We start from the raw sequence: 18,409 nt of genomic DNA on the forward strand, positions 1-18,409 counted from the left end.
CTGCAGGACTCAGGAGTGAAGGAGCTGTGTGGTTTTCTACAGAGTCCAACCTGTCGACTGGAGACTCTGAGGTCAGAGGTCATGTTTTAACGTTGAAGGTTCAGTCTAAATATAATGTATATATTTAAATATAAAGTATTTCATTTTAAAGTCTGTAAATAAAAATTGTTTAATATATAGTATGTAAATATATAGTATTCATTTATAAAGTATGTAAATATAAAGTATTTAAATAAAAATGGCTCATTCTAAAGTACAGAAAACAACAGTTTTTACAATTCAGATGAAACTAGTGAAAACGTCTCTAGGATTCTTTCCTATTCAGTTTCTAACAATGGATCCTTTCACCTGAATCTTCCACACTGGAGCTTTAAGGTCAAAGGTCAGAACATGTGTTCCTAACAGTGAACACTGATCCTGAGCTGAGAGATGTTTGTAGAATGAGCGCTGAGGACCGAGTCAGGCTCAATGTGACTGAAGTTTTACTGACAGAAACAATCCAATGCTGGACAATGTGTCCATGTAATGTTTCTGTGGAAGCTAACCAGGACTTGTCCCGGTGGTCCTGTGGACTGACCACATGACAGCGTGCTGCGCTGGTGTTCTGGGACTGGGCTCAGGGTCCAGAGTCCAAGTTCATTATATTTGAATCCTTTTATTATTAGGAGCAAGTTCTTCAGCCGTGTTTCTTCCACTTTGGGTTCATTTCCAACATGAAACCCTTCCTCTGGTTTCAGGACTGACACGGGGTCGTCCATGCCTTTATCTTTTCACCACTAGATCTCTGTCTCGCCCTGTACACATGTGTTCCTCAGGCTCCCTGCACCACTTTCAACTGGTCCAACTGCTGCTCAGATCATCGCCACTTCAAGAAAACATGATCATAGAACTGCTCCTTTCACACATCAACTGTGGAACATGTTCTGACAAGTGGGTCGGACATTTTCTGGACCTGAAGCAGCAGCAGGAGATTGTCCGGGTCCGACTCGTTCACAGCAACAGGAACGTGTGGGAACATTCAGAAGAGGGGCGGAGCCAAAACACATATCTCCATGACAACCATGGCTACATTAAGTTATGTTAAGTTACAGGTTCACTGTGAAGGAGTTAGTGAATTCTCCAGGTGTCGTACATGTGAACTTTGTCCACTTGTTCACGTGTACGACTCCTGAACATGTCCAGCAAGATATTTAGAGACATTTAATGGTGAAGTTACATATTACAAACAACTGAACCCCGAGGACACGAGGACTTTCAAGCTGTTTTCAGTCATTAACTCTGTAAATGAGTGTCTTGATATTTTCTGGAGTTTGACTTTCACATATGAAGAGCGGGTGGAGCAGCAGGAGGCCGGACATGACGTATAAATCCTGCTGTCAAAAGATCAGTGTTGTTGTTACATTACATTACATTACATTTCATTTAGCTGACGCTTTTATCCAAAATGACCTACAATAAGTGCATTCAACCCCGAGGGTACAGACCCAGAACAAAAAGAATCAAGACAGTACAATTTCTTCGAAATGAAGCAAAACTACAAAGTACTATAAGTAAGTGCCATTTTAGTGCTACCAAAGTGTTAGTTTCAAAAAGTTGTTAATATTTTTTTATTTTTTTTATACAAGGTACAGTTGGAAGAGGTGTGTTTTTAGTTTTCGGCGGAAGATGTGTTGTTTACAGCTCATCCACACCGGCTTCGGCCCTCGGCACCAAAAGGTCAGGGGTCACATTTATAACCGTTGCGTGCGCACAAACGAGGCCTGAAAAGTGCGGACGCCACTTCTCACGCAAACGTTGGGATTTATTAAAACAAACTTGACGGAAAAATGTGCGTATTTCCACGCAAACTCTGACCCATGCGTACGACAGTTTGGAGACGAGAAAGTGGCGACGCAGACGTGAGGTGTTGAAGCGAAGCAGATTATTGATCCAATTCATCATTTACATTAAAACCAGCAGCTTACTTTTGCTTGCGCGACATATCTGCTCCACACGAACCTTTTATTAAAAAATATTTATAACAACTTACAGCAAATTACGTTTGGATTCCATTTAACAGCTGAGTTACGGAGCCGAGTCATTAATAGGTTTTAATAATATCTTCTAACACTGTGCGTGTATCATCAGATCACTGCAGTGACTGAGACATCAGGCTCATAGAGCGCACACAGAAGATCACTTACAAGAAATGAAGAAACTTTCCAAATAACATCCCAGAGGAGGTGAGGATCCACTGATGTGAGGGAATCGGTCCGATGCTCTAAATAAATAAATACTGCCGTGACACCGGTGCGAGGTTCTGCTCGATGTGCATGTGAATGGAAGAACGAGGAGGAAGAGAGGGTTCAGCGATCTCTGATCTCACACAGTGTGTTATGTGATGTCTGATCTCACACAGTGTGTTATGTGATGTCTGATCTCACACAGTGTGTTATGTGATGTCTGATCTCACACAGTGTGTTATCCACAGCAGCAGCAGCAGAGTATCAGTGTATTTTCTTTATTAGTGACTGCTGTCCCATAAAGTCGCTCTTCACCTCCACCTCACTAACAAACACCTCGATGTCAGTGTTTCAGTTTCACTTCCTCTTCACGTCCCTTGATGCCGTGACTCCGTCAGGACTCACGGTGGAAACCCATTGGTCAGCAGCATCATTTAATATTCATACCGTGCTTTGCATTGACCATTTATGGTGGAAAGTGGGCGTGTGGAGGACGGATTTGGACGCAGATCCACGTACGAAATTTTTAAGGTGGATTGTGATTTATAAAGCGAACATTGCGTTCAGGTGAGCGTGCGCACGGTTTTATAAATCTGAATTTTCTTTGGTGTACGCCATTTCGGGCCTTTGTGCTTACGTACACTTTTAGTATGAATCCTACGCACTGTTTTATAAATGAGACCCCCGGAATCTCCTCCTGATTCCAAGTTGACGTCTTCGTCTTCTACTTGTACAGCTCCTGCTCTTCTTCACCCTGAGATATTTGTGTTCTTCCAGTTTCACATCCGTCACGTGTTAGAAACCTCATCCACACGTCCACTCGCTCTCTGTGAATCCTCTGGACATTCACCTGCTCTATTCTCACATGGACTCACTCAGAAACTTTACAAGGAGGCTCCAGAAAATGTCCAGAACAACTTGACTCAGACTTCAGGTCTGAAAACATAGACAGTGATGTTTAGTCAAAGTCCTTTATTTTCACACATAAACTCAGTTTAATTTACAGTTAAGTTTTATTCTTTATCCAGGTTGGATGACTGCAGTCTGTCAGAGATCAGCTGTTCTTCTCTTGCTTCAGCTCTGAGGTCAAACCCCTCTCATCTGAGAGAACTGGAGCTGAGTAGAAACATCGACCTGCAGGACTCAGGAGTGAAGGAGCTGTGTGGTTTTCTACAGAGTCCAACCTGTCGACTGGAGACTCTGAGGTCAGTTCACTGACTGACTTCTGTAGATCTCATATCTATAAACAGCATTTATACACAATTTATGTCATTTAATTCTAATTTAACATCCCTCTTCAAACATAACTTGAATCCATTCATTAATTAATCTGTGACATTATAAATATTCAGCTACTTGTTAAAACATTGAGTTTAGTTCTGGATTTCCTAAACTGATCTGCAGGACAGAGACCGGGTCCAAATAATCTATTTGTACTGAATCAGGACTCGTTTTTAGTCCAACATTTCATATTTATCTTCCATGTTATGAGTCTGTGCTGACATGAATATGTGTCTGTTATTTTCACAAATGAACTCAGTTTAATTTACAGTTAAGTTTTATTCTTTATCCAGGTTGTGGGACTGCAGTCTGTCAGAGATCAGCTGTTCTTCTCTGGCTTCAGCTCTGAGGTCAAACCCCTCTCATCTGAGAGAACTGGATCTAAGTATCAACAGGCTGCAGGACTCAGCAGTGAAGGAGCTGGTTGATCTACAGCAGAGTCCAACCTGTCGACTGGAGACTCTGTGGTCAGTAGATGGGTGGAGTCAGTCCACGCTGCTTTCATCAGTATTTTACTAAACACAGTCAGTGTCACAGATCCAGGGTCTGTGCTACCAAGCAGGATTTGTGGTTATCAGGTGAACTTCAGGTTTGGTTTTTCAGTCCTACAAAGCTCGTCCACTTCTTAACGAGGTAAATCACCATGGTAACCTCTGATGAACGGCTAACCTGCTCCAGGTTAAGTTGGAGATCAACCCGTATCAAAGCTCCGCCCACTGACCACAGTGACTCTCCACTGTTGTGTGGTGCACACTCTCCTTAAAGGGACGGATAAGGGAAGTTTAAATCAACGTCTGGTTGGTTCAGTTGATCTCTTTCTCACCCAGAACATCTCAATGTCTCCAGACTCATCCTGTCCCCAAAACACCAGATGACTCAGTCAGCTTCCTGGAGACAGGTCCTTGTATGTGTCCTCAGAGTCAGTGTGTGTCCTCAGAGACAGTGAGACAGTGTGTGTCCTCAGAGACAGTGAGACAGTGTGTGTCCTCAGAGTCAGTGAGACAGTTTGTGTCCTCAGAGACAGTGAGACAGTGTGTGTCCTCAGAGTCAGTGAGACAGTTTGTGTCCTCAGAGACAGTGTGTGTCCTCAGAGACAGTGTGTGTCCTCAGAGTCATTTACACAGTGTGTGTCCTCAGTGACAGTGAGTCAGTGTGTTTCCTCTGTGACAGTGAGACAGTTTGTCCTCAGAGACAGTGTGTGTCCTCAGAGACAGTAAGACAGTGTGTGTCCTCAGAGACAGTGAGACAGTTTGTGTCCTCAGAGACAGTAAGACAGTGTGTGTCCTCAGACCAAGGGAGACAGTGTGTCCTCAGAGACAAGGTGTGTCCTCAAAAACAGTGAGACAGTGTGTGTCTTCTTGTCTTCCACTCGTCTTGTTAGTAAACAACAGATTCAGATCTCGTGGCCTCGAGTTATTTATCTCGTTCACACGTTATTATATCGTGGTCACGTGATATATATTTACCAGATGCCACCAGGGGGCGCTGTAACTTACACATTGACACGATCCAGATGTTTTACCAGCTGTTCTTCCTGCATTTAGCAGCTGTGACTGAGTTTCTTTTATTCTGGATCATGTGTTTGTTCTCCTCTGATTTTTATTATAGAACAGTTTGATCCTGGTTGTGAAATATGAGGCTCTGCTGTCAGTCAAACTGTCCATGTCTGTGATTGGGCAAACACAGTAAACTCCGCCCCTTTTATGTGCACGCTCAGATCTCGATGAGGAAAACCTGAGTTAACTTAACGAGTTGATCACCAGCGTCATGTGACCACTTAGCCTGACTGTGTCTGTCAGGTTCAGTTGAGCTGATCTCAGAAAGATCTCCTGGACATGTTGAAGTGTCTTCGTAGTTCAGGCCTCAGTGTTTCCTCAGTGAAGCTGTGAGAGGACAATGAGGACAGACGTCTGGATTGGACAGAGACACAGAGAGACAACAGTCGGCCAATCAGACGAGCCACAAGCTGCTTGGGATCATGTGATTGAGTTGACGTGAAGACGACAGTTGTTGTTGTTTTCATGTGAACAGGAAGTGAAGCTGGACCACAGCTGACAGCCTCACACGAGGGACAGAGACGTCTTCATCTGATCTGAGACACTTTGTCCTCTCACTTCATCAGTGAAGAACTGATCAGGTGGATCTTTGTCACAGCTCTGAGATCAGTGGGACTGAAGCCTCTCCTCATCACCATGGTAACCAGGAGCTCTTTATACAGAGCAGAACCTCTGCTGAGGTCCATCTGTCTCATCTGGTCCCAGTTGGTCAGAAGCAGATGTTCATCAACACACAGTGAAACATGTCTTCACCTGTAACAGCAGTAAATCCACCTCTCAGGTGTCCACTCTGCACTTTGACATGCAGAGGACACACACTGAGCTCTTAGCGTGTTCATTCCAACACGTGAACATGAAGCAGAGAGGAAGCTGCTCCACCTCTGAACAGGACTGAAGTCCCTGCTGCTCTTTCTACTGGAGGAGCTGCATCACTGACTCACAGCTGATGAAGTGAGTCTCTGAGACACTGATGTCTTCTTCTCTCAACAGGTGGAGGGATTGATCTTAGTGGAGCAGAGTGTGAAGAGGACAGTGTGTGTGGACGGAGGCTGAGCTGTGTCCTGAGGATCCAGAGGCTGAAGCAGCAGCAGCTTGTGTGTAGAGCGGCTCTGACTGGGCCTTGTTGCTGGGAGGCAGAGTGGAGACAGAGCTCCAGAGGAATCAGAGGAGGCTGTTGTAATATGTAACTTCACCACTAGATGGCCCTCCACACTGATTGTGTTTATTCACAGAAAGAATGTGTTTATTGAAATGACACAACACAAGCAGAATATATAAACCCTCTGTAAAGAGTCACATACAGTGTGTTTAAGTAATTTTAATTATTTTCCACCTTTGTCCCTCAGTATGTCTCCATGTGTGTAGAACCACATTCTGTGTAGATGTTTGTTTATGATCTTAAAGTTCCTGGATTCACGTCACAAATGGATTTAGTTCAAAACAACACACAATCAAATCACTTTGAGTTTAAAATCAGAGTTTTGTCTTTGACACAAAAGATCAAAACTCTGGACTTAAAAATGGGACGTTTTCATTTCTGCATCAGGTGCAGAGCGGTGGTGGCTTTTCTACTTTTGACCCACAGGTGGCGCTGCAGTATAACAGCAGCACATCCCAGTCAAAGCCGTTATATTCAGTCTATGAGTCAAACACATGGATCATTTCCTCTGTGACAAACCAGATGTAACGAGAAGAAAAACATCTCAGAGAGAAAAGTTCTGTTTCTACTTGTCTCTGCTTTAATGCTCAATAAACATCCTTCCACCGACTTCACTGGAATCATGACTCAGCGTTTCTTTCCTCTTCAAACAAACAGGTGGAAACATCTCGTCCTTGGTGCAGGTAAAAGAACAAAATCACCAGTTTGACATAATGGAAACAAGCAGAAGAAAAGTGAATGAGACATTTACAGAATGAAGAAGAGTCGATGAAGAGCAGAGCATCTTTAAGTCTCTGAGGAAACTGTTTCATAAACATTTTACCATATTTAATAGAAAACTGACCCGAGGACGTTTTATACAAACGTAGATGAAGATTCTTGTTGTACGTTCTCGAGCACCACCTCATAACCACCACCAGGGGGAGACTGTAGCAGGCCTCAGGGAAATAATTGATGATGGGAGGTTGACAGCAGAGACAAGGGACAGAAAGTGTCTGAGAGATGATGTCCTGAAGACAGTGGACATGTTGGGCCTGTTGTGTTGAACAGTTTGTGTTATTTTGTGGAGACACTTGTCTCAACATGATGATGTCACTTCCTGTTCAAGCCCGTCTCAGTTCTTTGTGACTTCAGGATCAGAATAAGAATAAGAATTTTTGACAGAGTCTCAAGTTCTCACTGTATGTATGGATCATCATGTGGCTTTGTTATGATCATCAACACACGTGTGTCAGTGTAACATGTGATTATGAAGTTTAACACCTCTCTCTCTCTCCCTCTCTCTCTCTCTCTCTCTCTCTCTCTCCCTCCCTTTCTCTCTCTCTCTCTCTCACTCACTCTCTCTCCTTTAACACGTGTTTGCACCGCCCAGTGGTTGATTCAAATCTCTCTAATCTCTATTTAAAGCTTCGCAAACACACACACAGTAATAATAAGTTTGAAATGACCTTGAGCTTCTTCAGTTTATTAACACTCTGTGTCTCTGATGAGATTTAAATATTAACTTAATCAACAACTCATCAGTTTTTTAAATGACTCTCATGTTTCTCTCAACCCGCAGAGACACGTTCATAAGCAGCTCAGAGTTTTTAGTTTCACTCAGCTGACACAACGTTCAAGTTCTCGACAACAACGACCTAACACGGAAATAAAGAAAGTCCTGGTTATTATATGAAGCAATAGATGATGTGTTTATTTACTCATTATTTTGACCAGATAAAATTTTCTGTTTTTATTTGAAGAGGAAAAACAGTAAAGTAACACAAATGAGGTGTCGCACCGCACGGACGGCGGTTGATATGTTTTATAACAGTAGGTATAACTTGATTGGTCAATAATGAAGGGGAGTTTTCCTTGATGGTGCGCAGGCGTAGTTCCACCCTCTTGGCACTGGAATCAGCAAATGGAGAGGAGCCTTATCAGACCTCTTATCAAACAGATTGTGAGACTGACCAGCGATGTGACGCACACACTTTATAACTAACTTCAAGATTAACACCAAGCAGCAACGGAGAGGCAGTGGACCAGTGGCAGAAACTTGGACTATGGGCAGAAAAGGTCTCTGGTTCGTCTCTGGTTCGACTCCACGGAGAAACAACAAAAAGACGAACCTGGATTGATCTGTCCAAAAATCCAAGAGGATTCTCCCTACCCTGTCTAGTGCCCCTGAGCAAGGCACCTTACTCCCCCAACATCTGCTCCCCGGGCGCCGTACATGGCTGCCCACTGCTCTGTGTGTCCTGCACCAGATGGGTTCAAACATGAGGTTACATTTCCCTCCTTGCATGTCTGTGCATGTGTGTGGGACAAATAAATGTATCTTAATCTTAATCTTATAATAAGTCATTAAGTGAAGGCCCAAACTGCTCCTGCCCCCACCCTCCTGCATTTGTTTAGAGTTCAGCTCTATTGAAATCTTCACAGACACATACACACAGACAAACATAGATTTGAAATCCCAACAACATCTGTAAAATGAAGTTTTATCAATTTTATTTGTAATTTTTTTTTTTTCGTTTTGTTTTATATATCAACATATATTTTGGTGAACCAATTTAAAAGACCAATTCTTGATTTGAAAGACTAAAATACTACACAACTGCCCCTTATTTCACAGCCATGTCCGTGAGGAGGGCGCCACCTAGTGGCTAGACTTTGGTTTTACATCTCAGTGTAGATCTTCACCTCTTTAATGAAAATGTAGTCAAGCTGCAGAACCAGCAGATCAAAGTCATTTATCTTTTGTTTAACATGATGTTGGTACAGTTAAAGTGACGCGTCGGCCATCTTTATTTTAAGTCTTTGATCTTAAGTCCTCTCGAGGATAAAAGTTTCTTCTACATGTTTGAAGTGGAGTGAGAGAACAGTTCTTCAGCTGGACTCCGTGCAGCAGGATGGTGTTGAGGGCGTTTCTGGTCGAGGCCGGTAAGATCCGGAAACTGTCCGGGCGGCTCAGAGGACTTTGAGGAAGATGATGATCAACGTCAGGAAGACGAAGGAAAACATAAGAACCTGAAGGAGAGAAAATCTCTTTAATCTGTAATGTGTGAATTAATTTCTCTGTTGTGACCTCGTGTGTGATGGAGTTTGTAAAATGTTCAGAAGGAGATTTCCAAAAAAAAGTTAAACTCAAGTATCAACTGTTAAGCGTGTTCATTTATCCTTTAAGAGAAGAAGAGCCGAACTCAGTTTAGTGAATCAAAGTATTTATTTAGGAAACAATGAACAGGTCACAGCAAAACAATGGGCTTCCAACACGTTAGTTGTATCAGAGCGCCCCGAACATCCAGCGCCTGTCCATTTTATAACAGTAGATCTTCGTTCCTCCTCCTCGGAAGTGCGCAGGCGTAATCCATCCTCCTGGCTTTTGGAATACGGAAGTAGCAAGGAGACACTCCCAATGACGCTATAGTTGCTCGGCAATCTGTGTACTTCATGAAAGGCCTTGACTCAGCAGATGCAATTAGGGGTAAAACTGTTGTCCAGCGAAGCAAAGAATATTATGTTTCTGCCATATCAAAACAAACTTGACTGTGTAAAAATTCGCAACAAACTGAACCCAAACAATGTCACAAAATAAAGTCAACAAAGTCGCTCTGTCTGACCTCCAGAACTTATCAGACAGACAGACAGCTAACCCTAACCCTAACCCTAACCCTAACCTCTAACCCTAACCCTAACCCTAACCCCTAACCCTAACCCTAACCCTGCTCGAAATCTATGTGAGTGTTGGGGAAGAGTCCTGAGTGCTGACCATCAAACAATGGGCAGTAAAACTTGAGGCCTGCCAGGCCAAACTGAAACCCGTTCAACCAGTTTTCACTCTTAATTCACACCTTCCTCAGACAGCCTGGAGCCTCTCCCAGCAGGGAGCATCCTGGGCTCTCTCAGAGAACTCCCAAACCCCAGCAGGTCCTGGGGGGGGGGAGATGTGCATGCAGCCCTGCAAAGACCCCAAATGAAACCCGAGACGTCCACTGAGGGCGAAGCCCGCCCCTTGTGGCCTGAATCTGACATCTCATTGGCTGAGAGCCAACTTAAGCCCATGACAACTTCCTGAGGAAGCAGGAACTCCTCAGGTGGTATAAAGCAGCTGTGCTCACAGAAATCTTTCTCTTTTACTCCGATGCTGACGTTGCAACTAGGCCCCCCCGGGGTCTTACTAGTTAACCCAGCAAACTTAAGGAGGGAATAACTACCTCTTTGTCCTCTTTTTCACTCCACTGCTGAAGTTGTCACTAGACCTCCCGAGGTCTTACCAGATAACCCAGTAAACTAATGGAGGCGATAAGACATTTGTTTTATTCATTAAATTTTTCTTTCTTTTATCTCAGTCGAAGTTTTATTTTGATAGGAATTTTTGCTGTTTTAACTTGAAAGACCAAAACAGGAAATTGCTCGTGGGACGATCTCAGACTGTTCCATTTTCCCCACGGACTACTATTCTCACCACACGATCTTCACCGGCTACAAGAAGCCGCACATCCCTGAAGAAGACGAAGCTTCATCCCGTCACGGAGCACGAGGAACCCGCTCCTGCTCAGCCCAGCTGCGGAGCACGGGAGCTCGCCTAAGAGACTACGAGCTATTCACTGGACTTCCGGGATATTCGCGCGGAACGCGCACGCACCCCACGAAACCACGGTCACAGTAAGAGGCGAAATTGTCTGGGCAGACACTAGTGTTAATACTTAGTATTGTCTTTATTTGAGTGTATTTGATTTGGGAAACCTCCGTGTTTTCATGCATGGTTTAACCGTGGCGAGTCGCCACTTCCGTTTCCGGGTTACGGCCGGGTGTTACAGTGAAAAAGCGCCGTGACGAAGCGTCTCCGGCTGCACTGTGACCGTCTGAACAACTTTGCAGAGATTTTACCGATCAAAACCTCAGCCCACAACGTTCGCTTGAGGGCTGAGTGGTAAAGTAACTGTAAAACTTGTTTCTGACGGTGTTTTTAAGAGCTTTGTTCTCTCCTTGCATGTTCTCTCTCTCTCTCTCTCTCCTTCTAAACCGACCTATACACACATCCGATCTGTATTTATATAGTTCATGTCACATAGATAAATCTATACTTTGAGAGGCTGAACACATCTGGAAGCCATGCGGCCCCAGGGCCAAAGCAGAGACAAAGAATTCTCTTTGTCTGAAAATCCCTTTGTGTAATTCATGACGCGACCACCAGTGTGAGCTCCGGCCACATGGTGTCATTAACATGTGCTCCATTTTGAATCACGTGAGTTAAACCACCATTTTGAGAGTCTATTATTGCCACGCCTCCTCCCTCTCTCTCCTCCCATTCTGGCTCTAATTTCCAAAGCGGCTCCGCCATCTTGTTTTGTAGTCACCACCATTTTGAGAGTTTTTAGGCCTAATGATTCCTTGAATCATTGTCGGCCGCCATATTTGATGTGACAAGACCCCGTCACCACGTGACTGAGTCATCGCCCCTCCCCCTTTTTCTCTCTCTCTCTCTCTCTCACACACACACACACACACTCACACACACACACACACACACACACACACGCACACACACACACCCACACAGACACAGAGACACATTGATAGACACAGACAGATACACGTTAATGAATACATGTGTTTTCTAAATTGTGATAAGCTGCTGCTGTTGTTATCTTTGAAATATTGGAGCTTGTTAAAATGATGAATCATTAAATAACACTAACTTTATTTCACACACATACACATACACATAGACACACACACAGAGAGAGAGACACTTTGACACATTGACACACACACACACACAGACAGACATGCATAGGTAGACCGCAAGTTACATGTATTTTCTGAATTGTGAAAAGTGCTGCTGCTGTGTTTATCTTTGAAATATTGGAGCTTGTTAAAATGATAAATCATTGAATAACATTATAACTTTATTTCCCCTTTTTAATAAATGCTTTGGTAATTAAAGTATCTGTAGTCTGTGATTATTTGTGCATATGTATGTGATTGCAGCTGGATTATGATTGCCTGTGCTCGAACTCAAAGCCTTCATTGTTTATCAAATAATCATTAATATTAAATATTGAGATTATTAATTTGACATTTATCATTATGAGACTGATATTTATAGATTGACTCGTTGGTCCCTGTAACCAGGGTGGTGCCCCTCTACGATAAGCAAATATTTAAGATTGTATCATTCTTAATTGATAATTTTATTGTTTTCATTAATTATTTGACTATATTTAATGGATAACCTTATCATTTCTAATTGATTATTTTACTACTCTTAAGTTATAGCCTTATCATTTTTAATTATTTTTAATAAATTATTTTATTATTTTAATAATCATATTTCATGATTATTAATAATTAGCCAACGTCAAATCTACCTACTATTGCACAACATGAGTTTAATGAACCTAAGGAAATTACGCTTTCACAATAAAATGAAGTCACTGTAACCTTTGACCTTTGACCACTGAAATCTAATCAGTTTATCTTTAGGTCTAAATGTGAAGAAATCCCCTAAAGACAGACTTGAGATATCATGTTCAAGAGGTCATGAACATGTTATGTGACCTTGACCTTTGACCTTCAAGTCACTTATATTTTTTCAGTGAAGTTCCAAACAAAACAAAATACTACAACATATCAAACATTTTTTTGAACAAATATTACCACATCATATTAAAACGATATTCACTCCACAAAAAAAATTACCAGCTGATCTTTTCTTACAGAACTCATAAATATTACATAATGTTCCCCGTCATGGTGCTCGTTGTTACGAGAGACAGTTTCTCGAGTCTCTCCTCATGGGCCAGTTGGGTTTTAGACAGTAGTTTCTTCAGGCGGTAAACATGAGGCCTTTTGCTACTTCCATGAACTTTCTCGGATCTAGGAAGAAATCATCTACATTAACCATTCTCATGCCCTTAGTATCTTGTAAAAACTGCTGGATTCCTTCGAAAGAGCAAAGATACCTCTCTCCACCCGGCGAGTTCATTATTTCTGTTATAATGTCCTCAACCTGAGGGTCAGAAAGCGGTATGTTTACCTTCAACATTTTTTTTGCTTGATCATTATTAGTCTTATTTTCTGGGTTTTTTCTTTCGGCCGACAGCTTTTGAAATTCTTCCTCCATCAAAAACTCCTCCTCCTCCTCCTCCTCATCAGAGAGCTCTGCCTCTGCTCCTCTAGTGTCTGTGTGAGTGTCTTTGACCTCGTTCTCCTGATGGACGTCCTCACTGTTCTCCCCCCGTGAACCTGGTGTGTTGCTCTGTGGCTCCATCGGGACAGAGGCCTCAGCCCCAAGGCAGGCGGGGGGGCGGTGCAGAAGCCGACTGGCTCTCACCGGCTCTTTCTGGACACAAGCGGATCAGGTGTCCCTCTTTCCCACAACCAAAACATTTCATGTTACCTGATGTAACATGCACCTTGTAGTTAAACTCCTCGATTGTAAAACTAAAGACCAGGTTTAGTTCTTCCTCACTCTTCTTTAGAACCATGAACACGTTTCTCCTAAACAACACGACATGTTTGAGCTGTGGGGATTTACAATATATGGGAATCATTTTCATAGGGGACATTAACTGTCCATGTCTCGTCAGTTCTCTTTCTAAAAGATCATTGTTCAGGAACGGGGGAACATTAGAGATCAGGATCTTCTTCACAGGGTTTGCCAGAGACGACACAGGTGTGAAGGATCCTTAATCACCCCTCCCCTCTCCAGTAGCTGGTTAGCTTTCTCTCTGCTATCTACAAACACCACCACAGCACTGTTCATACGTGAGGCTTCACACTGTCACACCCCACCACCTCACCCACAGCCAGACTGAGCTCCTCCACCCAGCAGGCCACAGCTGGACTCAGCTTGATGCTGTGTGGGCGTGTTAGCTTGTGGAGGGCGGAGCCTCCACCTGCAGCCGCCATGCTGCACCAACACAAACACACAACTAACAACTAAACTGCTGCTCCTGACTCCGACACTCACACAAACACAAAACACCTCCACTACAAGTAAAGAGGGAAAAAGAGCAAAGAAGAAAGGTAGAAACAACAAACAGTTTGAACAAACTTTCCAGCTCACTCACTCCCAACATGCACTGAGAGAGAGAGAGAGAACGAGAGAGAGAGAGAGAGAGAGAGAGAGAGAGAGAGAGAGAGAGAGAGAGAGAGAGGTTACTCTAGTTCAAATAAGTTCCAAAGGGGGGGGGGCGGTGGAGGAAGAGGAGGGGGGAATGGTGCACACACACACACACACACACACACACACATATACGCACTCACACAGACACACAACACACTCACACACACACTTCCTGCACATGAGGGTGTGTTTCCTAACATTACAGAACACAGGGTTCCTCAGAGGAAGAATGGGGGGATGAGAGAAAATTAAAGAAGGAGGACGAGAGAGAAAATCGAGGGAAAAGACAAATATAAGATATATGTTGTATGTTTATACATATATATATATATGTGTTGAATATGAGAAACAGAACAGACAAGGAGAGAAAACAGAATAAGAGAAGCAGAAGCTCGGTGAACAAATGGCAGAACAGAGTTTGTTAAAAGAAAAGATTCTGGAAGTTTATTTTATTTCTATGGATAAAATTTAATAATTTAAACAGATTCATTTTCTCTGTTGATGAAAAAAAGGAAAGTAAATATGTCGTTTCATATCTCAACACAAGAGGGCGTCGTTTACCCATGAAACACATGGGCTGTTGATTTAGGTTACTGTGTGTGTTTTGTGTGTGTTTTTATGTGTGTTTTTTATGTGTGTGTGTGTGTTTTCTTGTTAAATATTGTAAATATTAAAACCTCCATTGTTTTGTTTGTTGTTTGTTGATTTAAATAATAGATAAATAATAATCTAAAATATATATATAAAGTATAATTTCCTGTCTCATCTCAGTAACCGTTTGTTAATATGTATTTTATAATTAAAGTAGAATATAATTTTATAAGAACAATAGAGTAAAGGAAACATTATATATATATATATATATATATATATATAATTTTATCCAGAGCTGTAGTCCACATCTGACTTTCTTCCTCAGTGATGATTCATGAACTGTTCTGACCTCACATGTGAAATATTCAGAATATGTAGTGTTCTGTTTCATCCTAATGAAATGTTAACATTTTATATATGTGTGTGTGTATTTATACTATAGATCTCAACAGGAAACCAAAGTTGTTGAATGTGAATCTTGCAGCACGTCGTATAAACGTCCATCTTCCCTGTCGTCGTGCTTTATGATCTCCTGTCTGGAGTATTTGGGGCAAATGTTTCAGCGTAGAGACTTTGACCTGACGCCCGAGAGTCGAGTTCCAGAGTCAACAGGACATTGAGACGTCAGCACATGTTTGAAGTTCTTCATAAATCTGAGCTGACATTTAAAACCTGACTCTGAAGAACTGACCTGGAAACTAAACATCTGTAATATGTCTGATTCTTTTCATCCTGGAATTCTTCTCTGAGGAATCAATGCAGATGTAGAACATGTTGTTTGTGTCTGAATCAAACTCAGAGGAACAGAACTAAAAACACAGAAAGTAAAAGGAACAAACGAGTGGAACTAAAACCAGGAAACAGAAGAACTGACAGAGAGAGAGTGTGAACGCAGAGGAGGCGGAGCTATTCCACTCAGGTGAGGTTCATAGACAAACACAGGAAGTGAAACAGGAAACAGTTGAATTGATCTGTTTCCTCTTTCTGCTCGAGGAAGGTTTTTATTGTATAAATAAATAAACGTGTTTTTTGAACTCAAACTGTCGGTTTGTAAATGAAGTCGTGATAAATTCCTGCGGTTGCTCACGTGAAGGCAGCTCATGCCACGGAAATACCAGCGTGTATTTATATACTTCACTGTTTATAGATGTCTCGACCTGCTCTGTAGGTAAAGATGGAACATGTGTCGTCCACATGTCAGCAACATGTCTCACATTCTGACGTGTTCGGGTGTTGATGGTTCAAATCCACAAGTTGTTGTAACACAAGCAAATAGAAGTCAGAGGTTCAGAAATCAGGTTCAAGTAAAGAGATGAAAAAGAAGAAAAATCTGTCACGTTCAAAATTCACAGAAATCATCGATGAAATTATATATATGATACTGATCATCTTTATACACAGTCACTGAAGAGCTTTACAGTTCACTGGTCTGTTATTAGGTTATTGTTTCAAACACGTCAGATATAAGATCAAACACTTTAAATGTGTTAAAGACACAAAACTTTGTTGATAAGACACAAAATAAACTCAACAAAGACACAAGTCTCAATAGACATATGAGGAGACACACACATACAGACACACACACACAAACACACACACTGACCTACTTAGACAAAGTTACCCTGACGTTGAAGTAACAGCATATTTGACATATGTACAACATGCTGTCACCCACCTGCTGCCATAAAACACACACATGCACACACGCACACACACACAATCGCACACACACATAACTAAAGCATAGACACATGATTCTTTATCCACCCTCTTCTCGCACTTTGACACAATTCCTGTCACGAAATCTTTATATTCTCTTCTTCTCTCACACAGACACACACACACACTCCTCTGTGTCATCACACTGCCTGTAACAGCATTATGTCATCTTTCTATTCCTGAGAAACACCTGTGACTCAGTGACCCACACAGACACACACACACTCACACACTCACACACACACACACATCAGATTTGTGTTGCATCAGGAGAAGCAGCCGAGAGACGTCAGCCTGAAATAAGCAGAAGATTTAAAGATGAGTGTAATTCCACAGGCTCCTGTAGGGGGCAGCGCTCCAGCCTCACGGGTCACACTGGTTTACATCTGACTCCTCATTGAAAATCCTTTCTTCACAGATGAACTCAGCAGGAGAGAGAAGCTTCTGGAACCAGCAGGAAACACACACTTCTGCTCCTATTCAAGTTGATCATTTGTTGATTGTTCATGTAAAATGTGTTCATGCTCTAACGTCCATCGCTGCAGCTCCTCTTTTCAGCCTCTGTCTCAAACTCTTCTAGCTCCTGTCCCTTTAAGACCCCTCCTCCCGATCAAGCCCAGTCTGCTCTGATTGGTCGGCTGGTGCTCTCTGTTGCGATTGGTCAACCACTTTCAGGAAACACGTCGTCCAACCTGGAAACTGAAGCAAGACCAAGCGAAACATTTTGATATTGAACGTATATCTATATCTATATCTATATCTATATCTATAAGAGGACGTGCTACACTAGCTGCTAGCTGTTAGCATGACGTGGAGGTTCATGTCCTCCAGCTCCTCATCGGTTCCTGGTCACATGACATCGCAGTGATGAGGAGGTGTGGTCCTGACTTACAGGAGGAGCTCCTCCCTTCACAGAATTTGGTCATTTTAACTTTGCAGAACTTTTACATCGACAGAAAACTCGTCTTCGTCTTCGTCTCTAACCTCAAGTTCAGATTCTCATCGTCTCCGTGGCGGCAGACTCCTCCCTCCGTGTGAACGACCTCTGACCTGCAGCTCCTCTGCAGCCACGCTGTCGCTCCTCTGGAATCCTCCTGTGTCACGAACACGACACCCCACCCCCCCGCGCGGCGCTGAGTGGACGGCGGGGGCGTGACACATGGAACGGTCACGCACAGAAAGAGACTTAGCTTCTGCCGAAGTGTCCAAGATACTGAACGTGGAACCTCTCAAGAGAAGGAGCTGCACAGAATGTGTGTGGATGTGAAACTTATGTAAAGATCTAAACAGAAAGTGTTATACTCAAGTTCATTATTCACCATCTGCAGGGCCGTCGCCCCCTGGTGGCTGGCTGCAGTAACGTCCTCCTCCATGTTAGCAAATGGACAGAAAATCTTTGTCAAAGAAAGTTTCTGTAATTTTAGGTCGTTCTTACCTCATCGATGTTTGTTCAATCGCTCATGTTTTAATTACTGGTTTGATGATTTAAAAAAAAGCATACTAACTCCTGATTGGTCCAGAGTGAGAGTGGGCGGGACCTTATTAGGATCACTGTTTGATTCAGAGATATGTCAGTGTGGTTAGTGGGAGGAAGTGGAGACCTGTTTATTAAAGGTCTGGACCACAGATGAGAACACGTATGATTCTGGTTCATGATTCATCACGAACCTGAAGCAGAATATTTACTGACTCTTGTTCATCAAAGAGCTGAATGAGATTTATTCCTTTTATTCATTTCACCGTCTCCGCCGGCGCC

The sequence above is a fragment of the Limanda limanda genome, chromosome 15 (genome assembly GCF_963576545.1).
Source record: "Limanda limanda chromosome 15, fLimLim1.1, whole genome shotgun sequence".
Classification (NCBI taxonomy): domain Eukaryota; kingdom Metazoa; phylum Chordata; class Actinopteri; order Pleuronectiformes; family Pleuronectidae; genus Limanda; species Limanda limanda.